Consider the following 19,977-nt stretch of genomic DNA (forward strand, 5'->3'; position numbering starts at 1 on the left):
TAACATATGAAGACTTAGATATAAACTGTATTTGCCTGAGAGAGTGGACAGGATTGGTCCAATTAGTATTAACCTGAGAAATACGGCGGAAATGTGTTTGTTCTTAGATGTTATAGTGTGCTCTGCTCAGCTATGTCATTTTCCTGTGCCTGAAACAAGTCGAAGTGTAACTCTTTTTGAGCGTCCAACACATAGCAACGGACTTTATAATCTAATGCTTTTAAGTGACGATAAAAAAGTCTGGTGTGGTTTAGTGGAGAATGCAATGGTTAAACCAAAAGAGTAAAAATTGCACCATATACATAAATGCAACAGCAGATGCACCAGGACGAAGTCACTCTTAAGAAACTCAGTGGCGTATTTAGCCTCGATTATCGAAAGAAGGAAGATGGTTTGCACAGGGTTAGCGGGTTTTCGAGATGTGACCCTGGAAATAACGAGTTGCGGCGGCGCTAGGACCCTGGGGACGTGACTGCAGTGAGGAGTGGTGGAAATGTGCGCAGCAGACAGCGATATGGAGCGAAAGTAAACTCGTTTCCTGGTTTCACATATTATTGTATGCATTTTTTAAAAAAACGATTATAACAGCCCCAGCTCGGCGCTCCTGCACCGTCGGGACCCGCACTTTCACGACCCGGAGCTCCGGCTTCGAATCAGATCTGGATCTGGATCTGGACCCAGCACCTTTCTTGAACGGGAACCCGGCAGCTCCAAATTAAATCCAGGTAATGTGTTTTTGAAATAAAGAGGTTGAGCTGGGTGGAGCTGAGCTGAGTGTCTGTGGGCGAGAAGCTGATGTGCCACCATGTACCCCTCGCTCTCACAACATCAACAAAAGAAGACGCTTCGCTTCTGCTCTGGGGGCGATCTCGCCAATTTCGTGTCAGTTTCACTCGCAGCTTTGCTCTTTTTTTTGCAAACCTTTGACGGAGGGGATAATTGCAAATCCTAGACACGTGTTTAAAAACCATGCAAAGGATTTGATAATTAGAAAGGATGGGGCTTGGTTATTTTAAAACACAAGTTTAAAGGCTCTCCCAGCAAGACATTTAAAAGGGTAAAAGCCCAACTTCCGGGAAGCAACTTATTCCCATATTGCGCGGTAATCTTATTTATTTTGCACACAAGGATTTTAGTCGCACAGAGTTATTTTGTAATCACTTCATGTAGAGTGGGTTTATAGTTTAGGCCGCCCAGGTGCCTCATTTATGTTCAATTGGCGTTTGCAGTTTGAGGAGCCGGGCCCCACCGGGCTGAGGGATCAGAAATATCGGACTGTGATAGAAATCTTGTCAGGTTCAGGGGCTGCGGTCAAGCTGGGGCTAGGAACAAGAACAACCTCTTTTTGAGTCTCAAGTCTCTGCCTTGTCCTTGAGGATATTTTCAAGGGATCCCGAAACGATCATGAATGTTTCCACCAGCGGAGGAATGAAAAGCAGAAGACGATATCCACTTGTGCCATTTGCCATTTCTAATTTTTGTATTACAACATTAAAAACAAACAAGCCCACAGCCCAACCCCCGCCCGTCCAGGAATTTGCGTTTGTTATTATATTTTAAACATAAATATTGAAAGAAACCAGCAACATCTTAATTTTTCGAGAGAGTTGTGGGTCTCGGGTGCCCGGAGTGCTGTTTACACAAGGTCCAGTGGCGATGACCGACCGTCACTGGGTGGAAGAAAGGATGTGACGGATTATTTAAATATCCATTGGACGCTTGTTATTCCGCTTCGAAGGGATAGACGAAACTAACAAAAATGTGCCTTGCCTTAAAACTCATCAGACATCCACGATGTTTCTGAACACTCAGCATCGAGATTTGTTCTTTAAATTAGCAACCCCCGCCTTCTAATCCAATCCTGTCCAGGCAGCAAGCCCCCCTGAAACAATAATTTTGTGTTTTATGTGCCGTGGCCTTGTTGCGCAAGCATCTTGCGTTCAATTTAGAGAAAGTTTTCAAGTTGGATTAGATCTCTGCACTGTTATTGGTGATCCTGGTAGAGCTGATAGTTTGGAGCGAGTACTATAATTCGCCTTAAAAACACTGGCGAAAGGAAAGGGGCAAAATCAGGAAGGTATCCAGTGATTCCTCCTGCACAGCCTGTTCGCTACATGAGAACAGGGCGAGGGCTTAGCCACAATAGTCAACGTACCCAAGAACATTGTGCCCATATTCGCTGTCTAGGCCCAGATACAAAAAAAAATGACCACTTGTGCGGGATATTAGAGCGCATCCAAAACATGCAGTTATCACTCAATGTAAGTTTGTAAGGCCAAATAATGAAGTCTAGGTAAAGTTTTAAAAAAATATTTTTATAATGTCAGCATCGTAGGCAAAACCAGTATTTACTGTCTATCCTAATTGCTTTGGATGCAACTGAGTGCCTTGTTAGGCCAATTCAAAAGACTTTTAAGAATCAATGACTTTGGTGTGGGACTGAAATTACATAGAGGCTAAAGTATGTAAACAACTAAACTGCTGACCACCATACTTGGCTTCCAGGCCCCAGTGTTAGTTTATATTGTTAATGGTTCTCTCTTAGTTACTGTCAACCTCAACTTCAAATCTGTATTCATCACCTCAAAAAACCAAACATTGATCCTTCCTTCCTGGAGAATTTCTTTTTCTTCTTTCATTGGATGTAAGCTTTTTGGCTCGGCCAGCATTTGTTGCCCATCCCTAATTCTCCTTGAGGAGGTGGTGTTGAGCTGCCTTTGTGAACAGCGACAATCCAGCTGCCGCAGGTACTTCCATAGTGCTGTTAGGAAGGGAGTTCCAGAATTTTGATCCAGGATCTTGTATATGGTACACACTGTTGTCACTGTGCAATGGTGGTGGAGGGAGTAAATATTTAAGTTGGTGAATGGGGTGCCAATCAAGTGGGCTGCTTTGTCCTGGATGGTGTTAAGCTTCTTGAGTGTTGTTGGAGCAGCAGTTATCCAGGCAAGTGGACAGTATTCCATTACATTCCTGACATGTGCCTTGTAGATGGTGGACAGGCTTTGGGGAGTCAGGAGGTGAGATATTTGCTGCAGAATTCTTAGTCTTTGACCTGCTCTTGTAGCCACAGTATTTATATGGCTGGTGCAGTTCAGTTTCTGGTCCATGGTAACCCCCAGAATATTGATAGTGGCGAATTCAGCGATGGTAATGCCATTGAATGTTGAGGGGCGATGGTTAGGTTCTCTTTTTAGTGATGGTCATTGCCTGGCACTTGTGTGGCACAAATGTTACTTGCCACTTATCAGCCCAAGCCTGGATGTTGTTTTGTTCTTGCTGCATATACCAAATTGTTTCAGTATCTGAGGAGTTGCGAATGGTACTGAACACTGTGAAAACATCAGCAAACATCCCTACTTCTGACCTTATGATGGAGGAAAAATCATTGATGAAGCAACTGAAGATGGTTGGGCCTAGGACACTCCCCTGAGGAACTCCTGCAGTGATGTCCTGGAACTGGGATGATTGACTTCCAACAACCATCTTCTTTGGTGCTAGGTATGACTCCAACCAGTGGAGAGTTTTCTACCCAATTGCCATTGACTTCATTTTTTTGCTGGGGGTCCTTGATCCACACTCAGTCAAATGCTGCCTTGATTTCAAGGGCAGTCACTCTCACCTCACCTCTTTTGTCTATGTTTGGATCAAGACTAATAAGATCAGGAGCTGAGTGGCCCTGTCAGAACCTAAACTGAGCATCAGTAAGAAGGTTATTGTTGAATAAGTGCCACTTGGTAGCACTGTGATCGACACCTTTCAGCACTTTGCTTATTGTTGAAAATAGACTAATGTATGATAGTTAACCAGATTGGATTTGTCCTGCTTTTTGTGAACAGGACATACTTGGGAAATTTTCCACATTGTTAGATGCCAGTTTTGTAGCTCGTTCTGGAGCAAATGTCTTCAGTACTACAGCCAGGATGTTTTTAGAGCCCTTGGCCTTTGCTGTATCTAGTGCCTTCAGCCTTTTATTGATATCACATGGAGTGAATTGAATTGGCCGAAGACTGGCAACTATGATGTTGGGGACCTCATGAGGAGACTGAGATGGATCATCCACTTGGTAACTTCTGGTTGAAGACGGTTGCAAATGCTTTAGACTTGACTTTTGCATTGAGGCATTGGGCTCCCCCATCACTGAGGATGGGGATATTTGTGGAGCCTCCCCTTTTGCTTAATTCTTTAGTTGTCCACCACTGTTCACAACTGGATGTGACAAGACTGCAGAGTTTTGATTTGATTCCTTGGTTGTGGGATTGCTTAGCTCTGTCTATCGCATGCTGCTTTCACTGTTTAGCATTGCTATTGTAGCTTAACCTGCTTGACATCAAATTTTTAGGTATGGCTGGTGCTGTTCCTGGTATGATGTCCAGCATTTTTAAATCTTCTTTATTCATTCCTGGGATGTGGGCTTCACCTGCTAAGCCAGCATTTATTACCCAACCCTAATTTCCCTTGAACTGAGTGGCTTGCCATTTCAGAGGGCATTTAAGAGTATACCACATTGCTGTGGGTCTGGAGTCACGTGTAGGCAGATTTCCTTCCCTAAAGGACATTAGTGGAGACTGTAGCTTTTAAAGGTACCAAATAGGTGGTGGTACATTCTGGATCTCCTTGTGGTCTCGGAAACTTTCTGCCTTTTGAATTCTCTCACAGCACATCCAAAGATAGCATTATTTCTTCCACCTCCACAATCCCAGACAAAGTACTGGCTCTTGTTGGGATGCAGTTCCATGATGCCAGACATTCTTTAGCACTTTATAAAAGGAACCATTCTCTTTGTGTAAACCTTCACGGTGAGTATTAGCATGTTTTTTTAACTATGGAGTATGTCACAACTGAGCCCAATCCATTCCTGATTAGACACCTGCAAATGCATCCTTTCCTAAAATGGTTACTGGATAATACTCAGAAGTGGCACCCTGGATAGTTACTTTTGCTTTCTCCAACCCAGGTTTTTCCGGACCAATTATAGCATCTAATAACTTATTTGAGAGCAGCTACCTTAGCACAGACTGAGGAATGAACCTAGAATCTTCTAGCCTGTATGGCTCTGTAATGCATTGTTATCATAGGAACTATTAAAATAGTTCAATATAACATTACAATTTTAAACTTGAATGATCCCCAATCATCTTTTGCACATGGACACATACATATACAATACATGAAAGATATTGCATTGCTAGTCTACATTATGGGGATTATTGCACATGACCATTATGAATTATCAATATTTTGTATTCTTTAAATAAGTGATATGCTCCTACCAGTGTAGAGTTTCACTATTTTGTATTCAGGGAAGAACAATGGAACAATGTTATGGACAGGAGGGGGGTTAATTTAAACAGCACTAATTTCTCCTCTCACACCTGTCCGTAAACAGAAAGGTGTTTTGGTTTGTTTTCCTCTTTACAAGCGGTGGTGTTTTTCCCAACCCCTTGGTTTTTGTGTGATCCAATTTTCTATTAAGAACCCCACAGCAAACTCTAGATAGGATGAACTAAAAAAGGCATAGTTCATTGCACACATTCAAAATGCAAAATGGGGGATTTTGACGTCGCCGCCACTCAGACGGTGAAGAGAGGGATGAAGAAAAGAAAGTTTTACAGTACAGAGATTACAGAGAAAATAAATATTGGTTCATGTGAGTTCCAGAGTCCAGAATCAAAGTATAATGAGATATTCCTTCATGCAGGTTGGCGGACTGAAAATCAATGTTGTAGAGTTCACTTCTCTGGTGGTGTTGACTTCACACGCTGAGATAGGCATGCAGAGATGAGTCAGTCTTGTAGGTGATGGCACAGAATTTCCAACAGAAGCAGTGCAGATGGGGCCAGGTGCTCAACCTGGAAAGAGCTCCCTTCCCATGAGGCTGCTAGTCAGATGGTAAATGGGAGACTGAGCTATGCAGTTCAGCAAGGTAATATTACTTGTTTCACAAGCCAGAGGCCCATGTCACATGTCAAAGATGGTGTATCCATCATCTGGATTCCAATGCCTATTAAATGTCTCAGCCATTAGAAATTGAAAAGAAGGTTGCAGAGCCTTTTTCTTAGCAGATGATCCATCTCTTTCTGGCCAGCCTGGGTTATTAAATGCAGATGGTCTTTGTGTAGCTCCCTTTGAAGTTGGGCTGTACAGTTCACAGGGGTTTGTTAGTGGCTCCTCAGAGGTAACAAGGTGCGGTTTTCCTAAAACTGCCAAGTGGCTTCTTTCATTCCGGGGTCACAGACAGACATAGTTTCAGCCATTTTAAAGATCTTTGTTCAATTTTTTAAAAAAATTACAAATAGCGATGAGTGTATCTATATATATTTTAGAAAAATATACGATGTGGGGTCTTAGTCCTACACAATAGCACTAGTGTCCAAACACATCATATCTCTAAGTGGACCGTATACGACAGTATATTAATTGGTGATGTCAAGATTGAAGATCAATGCCATCACTAAGATTTCAGTATAGTGAAATGATAGGTGTGCACATTTTTACACAGGTGTCCTGTCACTTATATTGTCACCAGAGTTAAAGTGTCATGTTGGGTATATGAAAGCTTTGTGCTGTATCCATCTGAACTCTGAAAAGTAACCAGCAGTGCAATTACAAATTTTATCTTTCCAAACTTGGATTGTGTCTAGAGAGAGCATTTGGAGCTATTATAACATTAGGGTGAAGTCATGGGGTACTAAGCCTATCAATAGTGGTGATTGTGATGAGAGCAACTTGAAAAGATGTATTAACAGAATCACACAAGTAACATATTGACACATGAAAGTTTAAATGTGATTTTCCTTTTATTCCGCCAATGGCATATTGGTAACAGTTTCCTAAGCAGGCCCAGTGACAACTCTAGGTATTTGGCTCAAGGGTTCCACAATTTGTATTTGACCTGAACATACACACCTCAACTAGCAATCTTTTCTTTTATTCTTTCATGGGATGTGGGCATTGCTGGCAAGACCAGCATTTGTTGCCATCTCTGATTGTCCTTGACCTGAGTGCCTTGCTAGGCCATTACATAGGACAGCTAAGAGTCAGCCACATTGCTGAGGGTCTGGAGTCATATGTAGGCCAGACCAGGTAAGGATGGTAGATTTCCTAAGGACATTAGTAAGCCAGATGGGTTTTAATGACAAGTGATTCATGGTCACCATCACTGATATACCACTAGCTGTATATTGCAGAGTTTTTATTAACTGAATTTGACTTACTACCAAGGTGGGATTTGAACTCATGTCCCCAGTGCTTTAGCCTGGGCTTCTGGATTACCAGTTCAGTGACATTACCACTGTGCCACTATGTCTCCCCTATTTCAATCAAGTCTGCGGAATTGCACATGTGAATGTTGAGTGAGATCAGGACTTCGATGATGATGCTCCTCATGAATGATTGTCTGCTGACACTTACTGTCTAGGTTCTGACACTTGTACAGGCAATCGGTGCCTGTAGAACTGTACCCCAGCAGAGAGTCAGCACCTTCTCAAGAATGAGGAAAGAATGTGGGAAAATAAGGAGGAGGAATCATATCTCCATAGCGACATGAAAGACAAACCATTAGAAACAGCTCTGTAACTCTCTACTTTCATACTTTGTGCAGGGTATAATTGTGAAAGCAAAATAAATTAATGGTGGCCAACAAAATGTTAGCTATATTTAATTAATTATGATGCTTAATTTTAGAATGCTAGTATTTATTTTAGATTCCTAATTATTAAGGAAATGATTAAAGATATTCCCTTTATCTATTAGTTAAAATTCAAGTTATTCCCATATTTGCAACACCAATCCTGATAAGAATTTTACTTTCTGGATGACTTATTAAAAAAATGTAATTGTTAGAGTCAGCCAGATGTGAACTCAGGGATTCTGTGATTTTACATTAGATGTTTATGTTTAAATTGTCTCTGTTTGTAAAAACTCTGACTTGTGCGAAGGTGAGTCAGATTGGTGCCAGATGTGATTCGGGATCTGCGCTGATACCTGATTTCAGATAAATCTAATCTAATGTTAGCAAAAAAGGGAAAATATATCTTCTCATGTCTTACCTTGCAACAGAAACCACTAGATGGTGATCAGGTATGGAAATCTGGAAGTTTTTTTGCTCTCCCAAGCTCAGGGCACAAAGGCAAAACATTTCATCGAGATCAATTAACACGGTTCATTTAGTTTTTACTTTCTTTCGCGACTTGAAGTTGGTGATAAGAAACTCCATGATATAACCCAGCTGGGTATAAATAGTAAGTGAGAAAGATTTGCATGGCTGCTGGAATGGCAAGCAAGTTATAAAGGTGTGGTCACTCACATGAAAAACAGGTAAGATCTTTATAAACACCTTACTATTGCCAAACATAATGTATTGGGAGCTTTGGTTGTGAAATTAGCTTAGCTGGTAGCATTTCTCTTCTGGATCAGGAATTTGTGGGTTCTAGCCTCCTACTCTAGTATACTACGAAGGGAGTGCTGCATTGTTGGCAGTGTTGTCCTTTAACTGAGGTCCTGAATACTCATTTCAATGACTCAGGTGAATGTTAAGATTCCATGGCATGATTCGAAGAAGAGCAGCAAGTTTCCATGGTAGCCTGGACAACATGCCTCCCTTGACTACCACCAAAAAAACAGTTTAGTTATTTGTTGTTGTATTTGCCTGTTTAACAACAGTGCACTTCAAAATAATATATTGTGTTATGCATTTTGAGATCTTTTGACAATATGATAAAATGCTACATTGTGGTGTCAGCCTTGACCTATTTGTAACATTCTCACTTCTGAGTCAGAAGTTCAAGTCTCATTACAGTAACCTGAGGACAAAATTTAAGTTAACACCTCGGTGCAGTACAAATTGGGTACTGCATTGTCTTAGGTGCTGTCTTTCAAACAGGACATTGAACTGAAACCTCATCTTACCTTTCAGGTGGAGATAAAAGATCCTGTTGCACTATTTCTATCAGCAGTTGAGTTCTCCTGGTGGCCACTACTGCTAGAAGAGTTTGGGTCACTGGCAGAGAGGTGAGGGAGTTCCTGACAACATTCAGAGTGCCTTCAGAAGAACCCTCAAATGTGTCAGGCTGCACCTCCCCGGCCTCTTGGTACAAATGACATTGCTCTGCTTCCTGTTGACTGAGGTGCAGCTGCGGGGGGCGGGGGGGTGGGGGGGCGGGGTGTGGGAGGCCAATGGCACCAACAACTTCTCGCTGGTCCACTGCTGCATTGAGCTCATGGCACTAGCAATGGTGTGCAGGGTCACGCTGTGTAGGGTTGCTAACTCCCCAGGATTGGCCTGGAATTGAAGATCAATTTCCAGGAACTCTGTGCAACCCTGGAGAAACATCATCAGAACATTAAAAGATATTTTTTATTTGTCATTTACTTTGAACATTTCTCTTTACCAGATATAAAAATATTAATAATGGGGAAAGAAAAGGCTGTTTGGATGACATCCAATTGGGTAGTAGGTCTTTTTTCTTTTCCAATTGGCGTAGGAAAGCAGTGCGTCACAGGATATGTTGGCTGACTAATAGCTGGAGCCCAGGGGAAAGTCTTGTGATAAAACCTCCAGGAATACATTTAATCACAATTGGCAACCCTGTTGTGCTGACACCAGGCATCTGTTATGTGGTCTCCTGGGCCTGCCTCTCCATGGCAGTTGCTACCATCTCTATGGAAGAAGTGATGCGCTCTCCTACCTGAGACAGAGGTAATGCTATGGAAGGACTCCTCCATCACCCCCCCATGTCTGCTGAAAGCCTCAGGCAGCTCCACCAGATTCTCCCCTGTTTGCCTCTGCAACTCTAACATGTTGAGTATGGCTCTAATCAGGCCCTTCACCAGCTGTGGGTGCAGCAGGGAGCTACTTTCTAACAGTCTTTCGACTGCCAGTGGCCTCGCCTGTCAATGCCTCCCACATCTGCATCTGTGTGACTGTGCAATTCTAACCAGACTGTCAACTCCCCACTGAGGTATGTGTATCCGAGCTGGTGCTGGGTGCACCCTCAAAGACACCTGGACTATGCTCCTCCGAGGAGGTGTGAAGTGCAACATATGGGGGCTGGTCATGACTCTCTGTGGCAGACAACCCTGCAGATGAAGCATAAAAACAATTACTGGAGCGATGATGTTAAGGGCCGCCACCATTCATTGGTGCAACAGGCAGCCAGAGATGGTGGGTAAGTACAATTCCTCCTCACTTTCCATGCCTGTCAATTCAAACGCAGTGTCAGATATGGATCAACCACCCTGCTCCCCTGCCAGCTCCAAGGATTACAACATATGAATCTCTAGCACTCCATCCCTAGTCTTAGATCTCTCCCTGGGCCCTTTTGTCCTGCAAGTATAAGCGGAGAAAATGAAGTTTCCAGTGATGTTGAGGAGAATCCCTTACTGCCGGATTGACCCTCATTCCATGAGGTGCTCAGTTGCCTTCTAATCCTCATGCTCCCATGAAATCTGGATAATAAGCAGAAGATGCAGATTCTGGTGATATACACACATGCAGCCTATGCTACAATGGAAGTTGGAAAGGGGGAGTACTTTCACGTCAATGCCTGTCCTAACCCTTAATCATTCATGCTCCTACTTTTCCCACCCACCTTTCATCCACTTCTTGACAGTCTGAAACAAACTCATCCTTGCAGTGCGGAAGAGATTATGAATCCTTTTTTGGCACTGGACTCAAGCTCTTGAATGGACCCCACAGCCTTTGTGGTAACCTTTGTCCAAGCCACCTTGGTCATTCATGATGGCCTTTTGCAGCCATCAGCTGGAAATAGAATCCTTCTGTGTTCTGAAACAGCCTAGAGGAGGTTGCACAGCGAGCTCTCTCTGAACAGTGAGCTGATGCATTGGGTGGACAGTGATACCTCAAAGAACACAGCTGAACCCATTGATGACAGCATCTGAACCTGTGAGATTTCTTCTACCTGGACCTTCAGAAGTTTTCCGTTGTGATATTCACACAATTGACAATGCTGGCCAGTTCAATTGCAGTCCCCCCTCAGAAACACTGCATGCCGAATTTCTCCTTTTAAACAGGGCTTTATTCCCTTTAAATATGACATCTCCTCCTGCATAGGGAACAGGTGATGCGGATCTCTTGTAGTCAGAACTGTCCCCGCTAAGTGATCCAGCAGCAAGCCCAAGTTAAAAATATTCATGAGCTTGCCGCCATGTGATTGGGTTCAGGCGGCCACATCCTTCCGCATCAGAATCCCAACTTCTTCCTGGCCCACTGGTGGACACGTCAGCAGAAGGACAGAATCCAACTTGTGGAATCATACAGAATCACAAAGGAGGAGATCATTCAACCCATTGTGTCTGTACCAACTGTAAAAGAACTATCCAGCCCAACCCCACTTTCCAGCTCATGGTCTGTAGCCTTGCAAGTCATAGTGCTACAAGTGGTTGCTCTAAAGTGGCTGAAATAGATCCACTGCTCTCTGATTGTGTTTTTTCTGGCATATTTAGAGAAGGAAAAACAGAGAAATTAGAATGGGTTATTGAGGAGCAGAGTTCACATCAGATTCAGTAGAAGGAGTGAACTAAGGTTTTCAGGATGTTTACTGCCAAGTAATGCTGGCATAGTAAGATGAGGAGGGAAAAAAAGCATAATGTCATTATGACTTGTACCTGTATTCCTACTTTCCCACCCTTGACACCTTTATTGGCCTACCTCATCAGGGTTTGGTGATCTCCCTCTTCATAGAGGATGAGAGAATGGATATTTTGAGATCTGACATCTGTCACAGTTCTCTCTGTCATTATGGATACTTTACTTCTTTTCTTTTAAGTGCAAGAAATGAATATTAACTTTAGTTATCATGAAGTATAGTAAAACACAGCTGTCAGTGTGTAGATCATAATGCCTGCACTAACACTTGAAGGCTGTGAGTAGGATGATTGCATGGAAATTGTGAGTGAAGAAACATGGCCATGTGGAAGCTGGGAATATAAGGGAAACACATTGCCGCCAGGACACTGATGAAAAGAAATTTTAAGCACCTTGAAACAGTATTAAGTGAAATTACTTCAATTCCTGGAAAGGTATGGATGGCTCCTCCCTCATACCTTACCATATCTGATAAGATAATTAAACACTTTCCTTTACCTTGTTTGGAATTTTCATGTTGGTGCTTTTGTTGTATTTCCCCAAACAGGGCCTCCATCTCTGCTGGCTTGGTCCAGCAACATCATCCCTGCAGCTGTTCAGAACTTGAGGGTTCATTTTCCTCCTTGCAGATCCCTCATCCATTTTTTTATTGAAGAAACCTTGCTCTTTTGCTCCCTTAAACAGCTTGGTGGCTGACTACTCCTTTAAGCTGCTGTAGGGCTTTAAATCCTGTCACACTAAGCTAGTTCCTGCCCCCAATGGGGAAGTCAGTAGTAATTGGTGTTGCTTGTGCCTTCGTTTACTCTAAATATTTGTATTACACCAACCCTGGAAACCAGGGTGAGATCCACTTGGTTGGGTGGGAGTGATTTGTAGTCTCTTTAACTTCTGCTTGGGATCTTGCCAGCATGGAATGCTTAGACCTGAGTATTAGCAGGTTATTCGCGATGGGGAAATCTCATGGGTGAACTCAATTGTTACTCCATCAAATGTGCATATGTAGGGTCATTTTGACTTTGGGTCATAAAGTAAGGCAGTTTATATCAGATCAACCAGATCTGTCCCAGTTTTCATTACAGAGCCATCAGCAGAGCTGGGAAGGCAGGTTGAACTGAGCACCAGTAGGATTTTAAAATTTCTGCAGCATGTCACATGCCTTGGCCCAAAACACAGAGAACAATATTACATTTATTTTTAAGCGTGACTTACACAATTTAGAGGCTGGGAGTAGGTCTTTAAAGGAGCAGCATTCATTATTTTTGTTTATTTTTAAATGAGGTTATCTTGTACTTTCATCTCTCTGGAGAGAGCGTGGACACTTATACGTGTTAAAGTTGCTGTAGTGGACCTCTAATTAAACTGGTCCTACCTTCTTTCAGATCAGCTGGAACATTAGTGTGGTTGTTTCTGACATTGACCCATAGACCACCCTTGAATGGGGTCAGGCTGCAGCTAAGTGACACTCCGTCAACCCACATTAAAAACCATCAACCCTAGCTAGTAAGTATGAGACCTCTTTTATTGGAACTCTTTTTCTTTTCATGTTCTTGTTGCCAGTAGAATGCTAATTATCAGTTATGCTTCCACCAATTCTAATTAAGGCATGTGGACTCCATTTTTTCCTTGCAGTATTATGGCTTATTACCACAACGTGAGAGCACCTGCACAATATTTGCTAAAAGTGGTTCAACATCAGAATCAGAGACTAATGGTGTAGAATATCTGAGCAGTATTTAGTGCCTGTTGCTGCCTTCCACTGTCATACTTAGTTTTCCCACTTAGGGAACAGACAGATGTAAAAGGATGTACAGCATTGTTTGTGCTTGCCTGGGAGAAGATAGCCTGTTTATAGGATTGGCATATGAGGAATAGAAGGTATAGTAGAAAAATATCCTAGCTTCATTTTAAAAAAAAGAGTTGCTTCAACATTTATTGAATCCTTCCAAAGCGTACTTTTTCACATTTCATATGATTGTGTTGCATGTATTTGGCATGATAAATTGATCGTTTAAAAAATAACTTACCTCCAGAAGTAAACTGATAATCTACCTTATTGCTCAGCAGCTAATTATTTTAATGGACAATCCTCAAATTAAAAACAGCATTGAGAAGATTTGAAGGCTTTAATTTTAATTTAACGACATGCATATTAATGAGAGGAGGGCAATTTTATCCTAACTTGCTTGGTGGGAAACTGATGGGATCAAGTGGCATCCAATCTTCCTCTCCATTGAAAGTATCATTGGGCAGGATGTAAAACAAGTGTTGCACTCTGTCGCTTGGGTTTCCCATGTGGTGAATTAGGTTAAGATTACCCCCCCTTAGAGACTACCCCATAATTTCCAATATATCTTGACCGGTTTACATCGAACACCTGTTTGTCTTACATTTTTGCAATATATAGTCAGTCATTTATAGGATGGTGGGAATTTTGCAAGTATTTATAGTAGGTTATTCATACCAGGTTATATGAGAGGTAGATTAGTCCACATTAAATGTTGCAGTGAAGCAATGCTGTATTTATTAAAGCCTTTTTGTAGTAAGTGGAAAATTATGATTGTGGAGAGCATTTTTTCAAATTTTGATTGAATCTACTGTCAATCCTTCAACTTAGTGATCTGTGAGTAAACACTTCTTGTATTTTGAATTACAGCCTAGAACAAAGCTGTGAAAGGACACCACTACAACCTAGACTCTGTAGTGCCAAGCCATTTAGTTTACCTTTGCAAGCGGATTACTTTGGATTACAAACGGTAATCATAGTTACCAGGTAGGCAGGATAGTGGCGCTGAGGCCACAATCATATCAGCCATGATCTTATTGAATGACGGAGCAGGCTCGAGGGGCTGCATGGCCTACTCCATCTACTAAATCTTAGGTTTGTATAATTACTTTATTATCAATTGCAGTTTTTATGTTATCAATTACTATAGCAAGATATATAATAGGAATAGTGGAGAGGCCAGTTTATTCCACAAGTGAGGAAGACAAATATTTGACCAGTAGTGGGGCAATTTATATAAGGAGTAATCCTTCGAGTCAGAGAATTGAGGAAAGATTAACATGAGCATTTCAGCCTTGAAAGGATGTAACTGAAAGATAATGTTACAGAAATATATATGATATTATATTGCATAGAAATCATAAATCTGGCTCCTTAAAAAAATGGAAGAAAACAAAAGCCCAGCATTTCCTGAGCAGCCTGTTGCACATGAACTTTAAATCAAAATAACATAGTGCTGGTGAACCTTGAGCTGTGCTGTCTTGTATCTCTACCTTTCACTTGCAATACAAAACCAGTATTGAGACACAAGGCTAACCTAACTTTTTCAATAAAGTTTTGGTAGAGCTTTAAAAGTAACTGCAAAACTATTTCCAATTGAGAAAAACTGATTATTGCAAAGCTCACCTCTTAGCTAAAATTCCACTCGGAATTGAAATAAAAACAGAAAATGTTGGAAATGCACAGCAGACGAGCCAAAATCTGAACCAGGAAAGACAAGCTAACATTTCAGCTGGGATTCCATATTGGTCGCTTAATGAGTTCTGACAAAGATTCTGAACAAAAATTGTAGCCCGCTTTTTTTTTCAGGTACTGGGTGTCTGTATTTCCAGCATTATATTTTTAGATTTTTTTTTTGTGTGTTAGCTTTGTGCTAATCAAAGTGCTTTTGTTTAGGGCACCAAGTATCAACACCAAAAACTCCATTATAGTAAGGTATGAAGTAAAACTTATTGTGCCCAACAGAAAATGATAGAAATATACAGAAAGTCTGTCAGCACCTGAAAAAAGTTAATTTTTCTTTTCAACTACCAACTGGGCAGTTTTGTACAATGAGCCCATGCCCATTAGGAAGTTGATTAATAAAAAACAAAATGTATTTATATAGCACCCATGAGCTCAGGACATCCCAAGATGGCCCCACAATCAGTGATGTACTTTTGAAGTGAAGTCACTGTGGTAATATAGGAAACACAGCAGCCAATTTGTACATAGCAAGGTCCCACAAACAGTAATGTGGTAACACTAGATAATCTGTTTTAGATTGATGCTATTGAGGGATAAAAGTTGGCTTGAGCAAATTCATTGACATAGGACCCATTATTATTCCGTCAGTATGGGCAAGAAATAAATCTCGGTCCCAAGACGAAAGGTCAGTAAGTCCAACTATCTGCCTTTTGTTTATTTAGTTTTCGGTTCCCAGCATTCATACTCCTTTTTAAAACTTTAATTTTCTTGTTTAGCAAACATTTAAGGCTGGAGTTTTAATGGTATTGTACCTGCCAATAAGATAAGCTCAGAGTTAGAATTCAGTACATGTTGTTTCTGCCTGAGACAGATTTAAAAGTGTATCTTCCCTCCTCTCACCACCATACCCAACTTTTCTTCCTTTCGACTTCTCCCGCATTGTTACTTGAGATTCAAGCACTCAGGCTGCACAAAGGTTATAAAACAGGGATCCTTTGTTCTACTTGCACCAAATTTTAAATAAACATTAATGGAAAAGCTTAACTTAGAGGAATGAACTATTTACAATGGACATTCATGGCCAACACTCCAGATCTATAAGCATACTGTTGAGAGCTTAACTCCTGATCTCTAATCAGCCAGGTGGCAGAGTCCAGTTGCTGGAGCTCCTATTGTTAACTTCCCGTGACCACGTGGCCCAGTTTACCTTATCTCTCAGACATGAAGAGGAACTTACTCTCTTCATGGCCTCTCAAACTCAGGGATACTGTCCAGGTGGTCCACCTGAGTCTCCAGCAGCTATTTGCCTGCCCCACTGCCATTTCCTGGTTCTCTAGCCACCATCAGAGGCTTCGATCTGCCCTATTTGGGCATTGGCTCTTACCACACTGCAACACACAAGTCCCAGACTTCTGCTCCTTGCTGCTGCTTTCTCCCTCACCTCATGGCATCTAGTTCTGCCACCACTGCCGCACCCCCAAAGGCTGCCAAAGACAATGCTCCCTGCATGGAGGGGTCCACAGGGACTGCCCAGATCTACTGTCCGGCACTCTCCCCCCCCCCAGCAACCCACCCCATTGCCACCTGCTGGCAGAGACCCCACTACACCATGTTACATTGGGTAACCACAATGTTGATTGATCACCTTCATATTAACCATCATTGTTTTTTGGATTTGGTGGGTGGTTTTACAACTGGATATCCTTTCTGCTGCCTACCCTCCCCATTTATCCGGGCTGGGAACCAACACTGGCTTGTCTGCACCAGTGGCTGGGCTTGTTCATAGCCAACAAGACCTACAGTGGGGCTTGAACCCAGCGCCTTCCAGTTTAGAGCAGGAGAACTACCCACTGAGCCAGCTCCCTTTACCCTACCCATCTCACCAACATAATTTTATATTTAAAAAAATCCACTTTTCTGCACAAATAATGAAGCCCTTAATAGAATGTCATCTGAATTCACTCTATTTTGGTGTTAATAACAAATCTGTAAGCTAGTATGGCTCACTTTCTCAGTAGATCTGTAAGACCGACTGTTCATCATAGATGACTAGAATCTCCACATTCCAGTCATATGTATAGCTTTCCCACGGAAGGTAGTGATCATGATATTTTCTCTCTGACATGCATATAGGACCATGTTTTGGCGATGTAAAAAGGAGTTGCAGTGTCACTTAAGTCTATAGTTTTAGTCGTGATAGTGAAAATGCTTAGCGGCAAGAGGAATCCCTTTTGGTAACTGCTGCTTCTCACAGTAATTATTTTCAAAATTCTGTTAATCACATCTAGGATTGGTAATTAGTTTTGGCTCAGTGACAAAACAAGAGACTCAGTTAAGTAACATTATTTTAAAGAAGTTATTTGGTGATGCCACATTCTCCATTCCCTACATTTGAATGACAGCAACTAAAAAATATGAATCCTCACAGGCTGCTGCTGTAAAGCTAAGTGGTTGAGAAAGCCATGTCTGGTGTTTCTTCATGGCGAAGCAGATGAACAAAAGAGATGGGTTAAAATTAATATCAGTGGGAGTTACTGAATTTAGCCCCAAAAACAGGCATGGGAGTTGCAGTGTATGTTTAATCCATGCTTGTGATTGCAGTGATTTGATGTGGTGCCTGCTCATTTGAATAATCTCTGCATCCAGCTAACTGTGTGGTTGATTGGCTGGACAGATCAACAGGGGACCAATATTGTGAGTGGCTAGTACACTTAAAGCATAGCTTAAAACTAGCCTGCACCTCTAAAAGGGGAGATGCATTGTGGCTGCAGCCAGTTCTGGGAATCATGGTTGAAGAGAATCTGACCTGGGAAAGATTGAGGAATGGTATAATGGGATATGACCATGTTCCAAGTGTATACTGGAAGAAAGATATATCCTGTGTCAGCAGAGAAGAAAGCCCTCCAGACACCAGGTCAAAAGACAATGGGTTGGCAGCTGTGGCTGTCAATTTCAGGAATCAAGCTTGGAGGACCTGTATGCAATGCTGCAAAAAATTCAATGGCTTCTCCTGAGTGATCAAGCTTACTGAATTCATCTTCAAATGACATTTGCTACCAGCTGGAACAGTATGCTCAGCAACTGCTCAATTGATACACAAACACCAATAATCTCCATCAATCATACACTTAGCACTGTTGAAAGCCTCTCACAGACTATAAGACGTAGGAGCAGAAGTAGGCCATTTGGCCCATCAAGCCTGCTCTACTATTCATGAGATCATGGCAGATCTGAAAATCCTCAACTCCACTTTCCTGCCTTTTCCCCATAACCCTTGATTCTCTTACTGATTAAAAATCTGTCTATCTTAACCTTGAATATACTTAATGACCCAGCCTCGACAGCCCTCTGGAGTAGAGAATTCCACAGATTCACTACCTTCTGAGAGAAGAAATTCCTCCTCCTCTCTGTCTTAAATGGGCAACCCCTCACTCTGAGATTATGCCCTCTGGTCCTAGACTCTCACACAAGGGGAGACAACCTCTCAACATTTACCCTATCAAGCCCCCTAAGAATCTTATGTTTCCGTAAGGTTGCTTCTCATCCTTCTAAACTACAATGAGTACAGGCCCAACCTATTCAACGTCTCCTCATAAAATCCCTCCATACCCGGGATCAACGTAGTGAACCTTCTCTGACTGCCTCCAATGCCAGTCTATCTTTCCTTAGATAAGGGGACCAAAACTGTTCACAGTATTCTAGGTGTGGTCTAACTAGTGCCTTGTAGTGTTTTAGCAAGACTTCTCTATTTTTATACTCCATTCCCTTTTAAATAAAGGCCGACGTTCCATTTGCCTTCCCTATTACCTGCTGAACTTGTATATTACCTTTTTAGGATTCATGCATGAGGACTCCCAAATCCCTCTGTGCTGTAGCTTTCTGTAGCCTTTCTCCATTTAAATAATATTCAGCTCCTCCATTCTTCCTGTCAAAATGCAGAACCTCACATTTTCCCACATTATATTTCATCTGCCAAGTTTTTGCCCACTCACTTAACCTGTCTATATCCTTCTGTAGAATCTTTGTGTCATCCTCACCACTTGCCTTCCCACTTATTTTTGTGTTATCTGCAAACTTGACGATAGTATATTCACTTCCCTCATCCAAGTCATTAATATATATTGTAAATAATTGTGGCCCCAGCACTGATCCCTGTGGCACTCCGCTGGTTACAGATTGCCATCCTGAAAATGCTCCCCTTACCCCAACTCTCTGTCTTCTATTAGTTAGCCAACCCTCTATCCATGCTAATATACTACCTTCAACACCATGGGCTCTTATATTATTAAGTAGCCTTATGTGTGGTACTTAATGAACACCTTTTGGAAATCCAAATATATTACATCTACTGGTTCCTCTTTGTCTATTCTTTTTGTTACCTCCTAAAAGAATTCTAATAAATTTGTCAGGCATGATTTCCCCTTCATGAAGCCATGCTGACTCTGCTTGAATATATTATGAATTTCTAAATGCTCTGCTGTTACATCCTTTATAATAGACTCGAACATTTTCCCAATGGCAGATATTAAGCTAATTGGTCTACAGTTAGTATTTTTTGTCTCTCTCCCTTTTTGAATAAGTATTGCATTGGCAGTTTTCCAATCTTCTGGGACTTTTCTAGAATCTAAGGATTCTCAGATGATTACTACCAGCGCACCCACTATTTGTGTCGCTACTTCCTTTAATATCCTAGAATGGAACCCATAAGGTCCAGGGGACTTATCAGCCTTTAGCCCCATTAGTTTCCCTACTACTTTTTCTATAGTGATAGTTATTGTATTTTTTTCCTCCGCCCCTTTTGCCTCTCGATTATTTAGTATTTTTGGAATGTTATTAGTGTCTTCTATCATGAAGACTGATGCAAAGTATTTAGTCAACTACTCTGCCGTTTCCTGGTTCC

At 41.7% G+C, this 19,977-nt stretch overlaps 1 protein-coding gene across 8 annotated transcripts in view; it reads left to right on the forward strand.

The window, feature by feature from the left end:
• The first annotated feature begins 500 nt into the window (after positions 1-500).
• The window catches only part of bcorl1 (BCL6 corepressor-like 1), a 301,883-nt gene continuing 282,406 nt past the window's right edge, over positions 501-19,977 (forward strand). For 6 of the 8 annotated variants that reach the window (XM_041195890.1, XM_041195882.1, XM_041195881.1 and 3 more), the window contains exons 1-3: positions 501-725; positions 12,988-13,108; positions 14,262-14,486. The gene's annotated coding sequence lies outside the window, so the exon portion shown is untranslated. The remainder of the gene's footprint in view (positions 726-12,987; positions 13,109-14,261; positions 14,487-19,977) is intronic. The other 2 variants (XM_041195886.1, XM_041195888.1) reach the window with 2 other exon arrangements.

This window comes from Carcharodon carcharias, chromosome 9, assembly GCF_017639515.1.
Source record: "Carcharodon carcharias isolate sCarCar2 chromosome 9, sCarCar2.pri, whole genome shotgun sequence".
NCBI lineage: Eukaryota > Metazoa > Chordata > Chondrichthyes > Lamniformes > Lamnidae > Carcharodon > Carcharodon carcharias.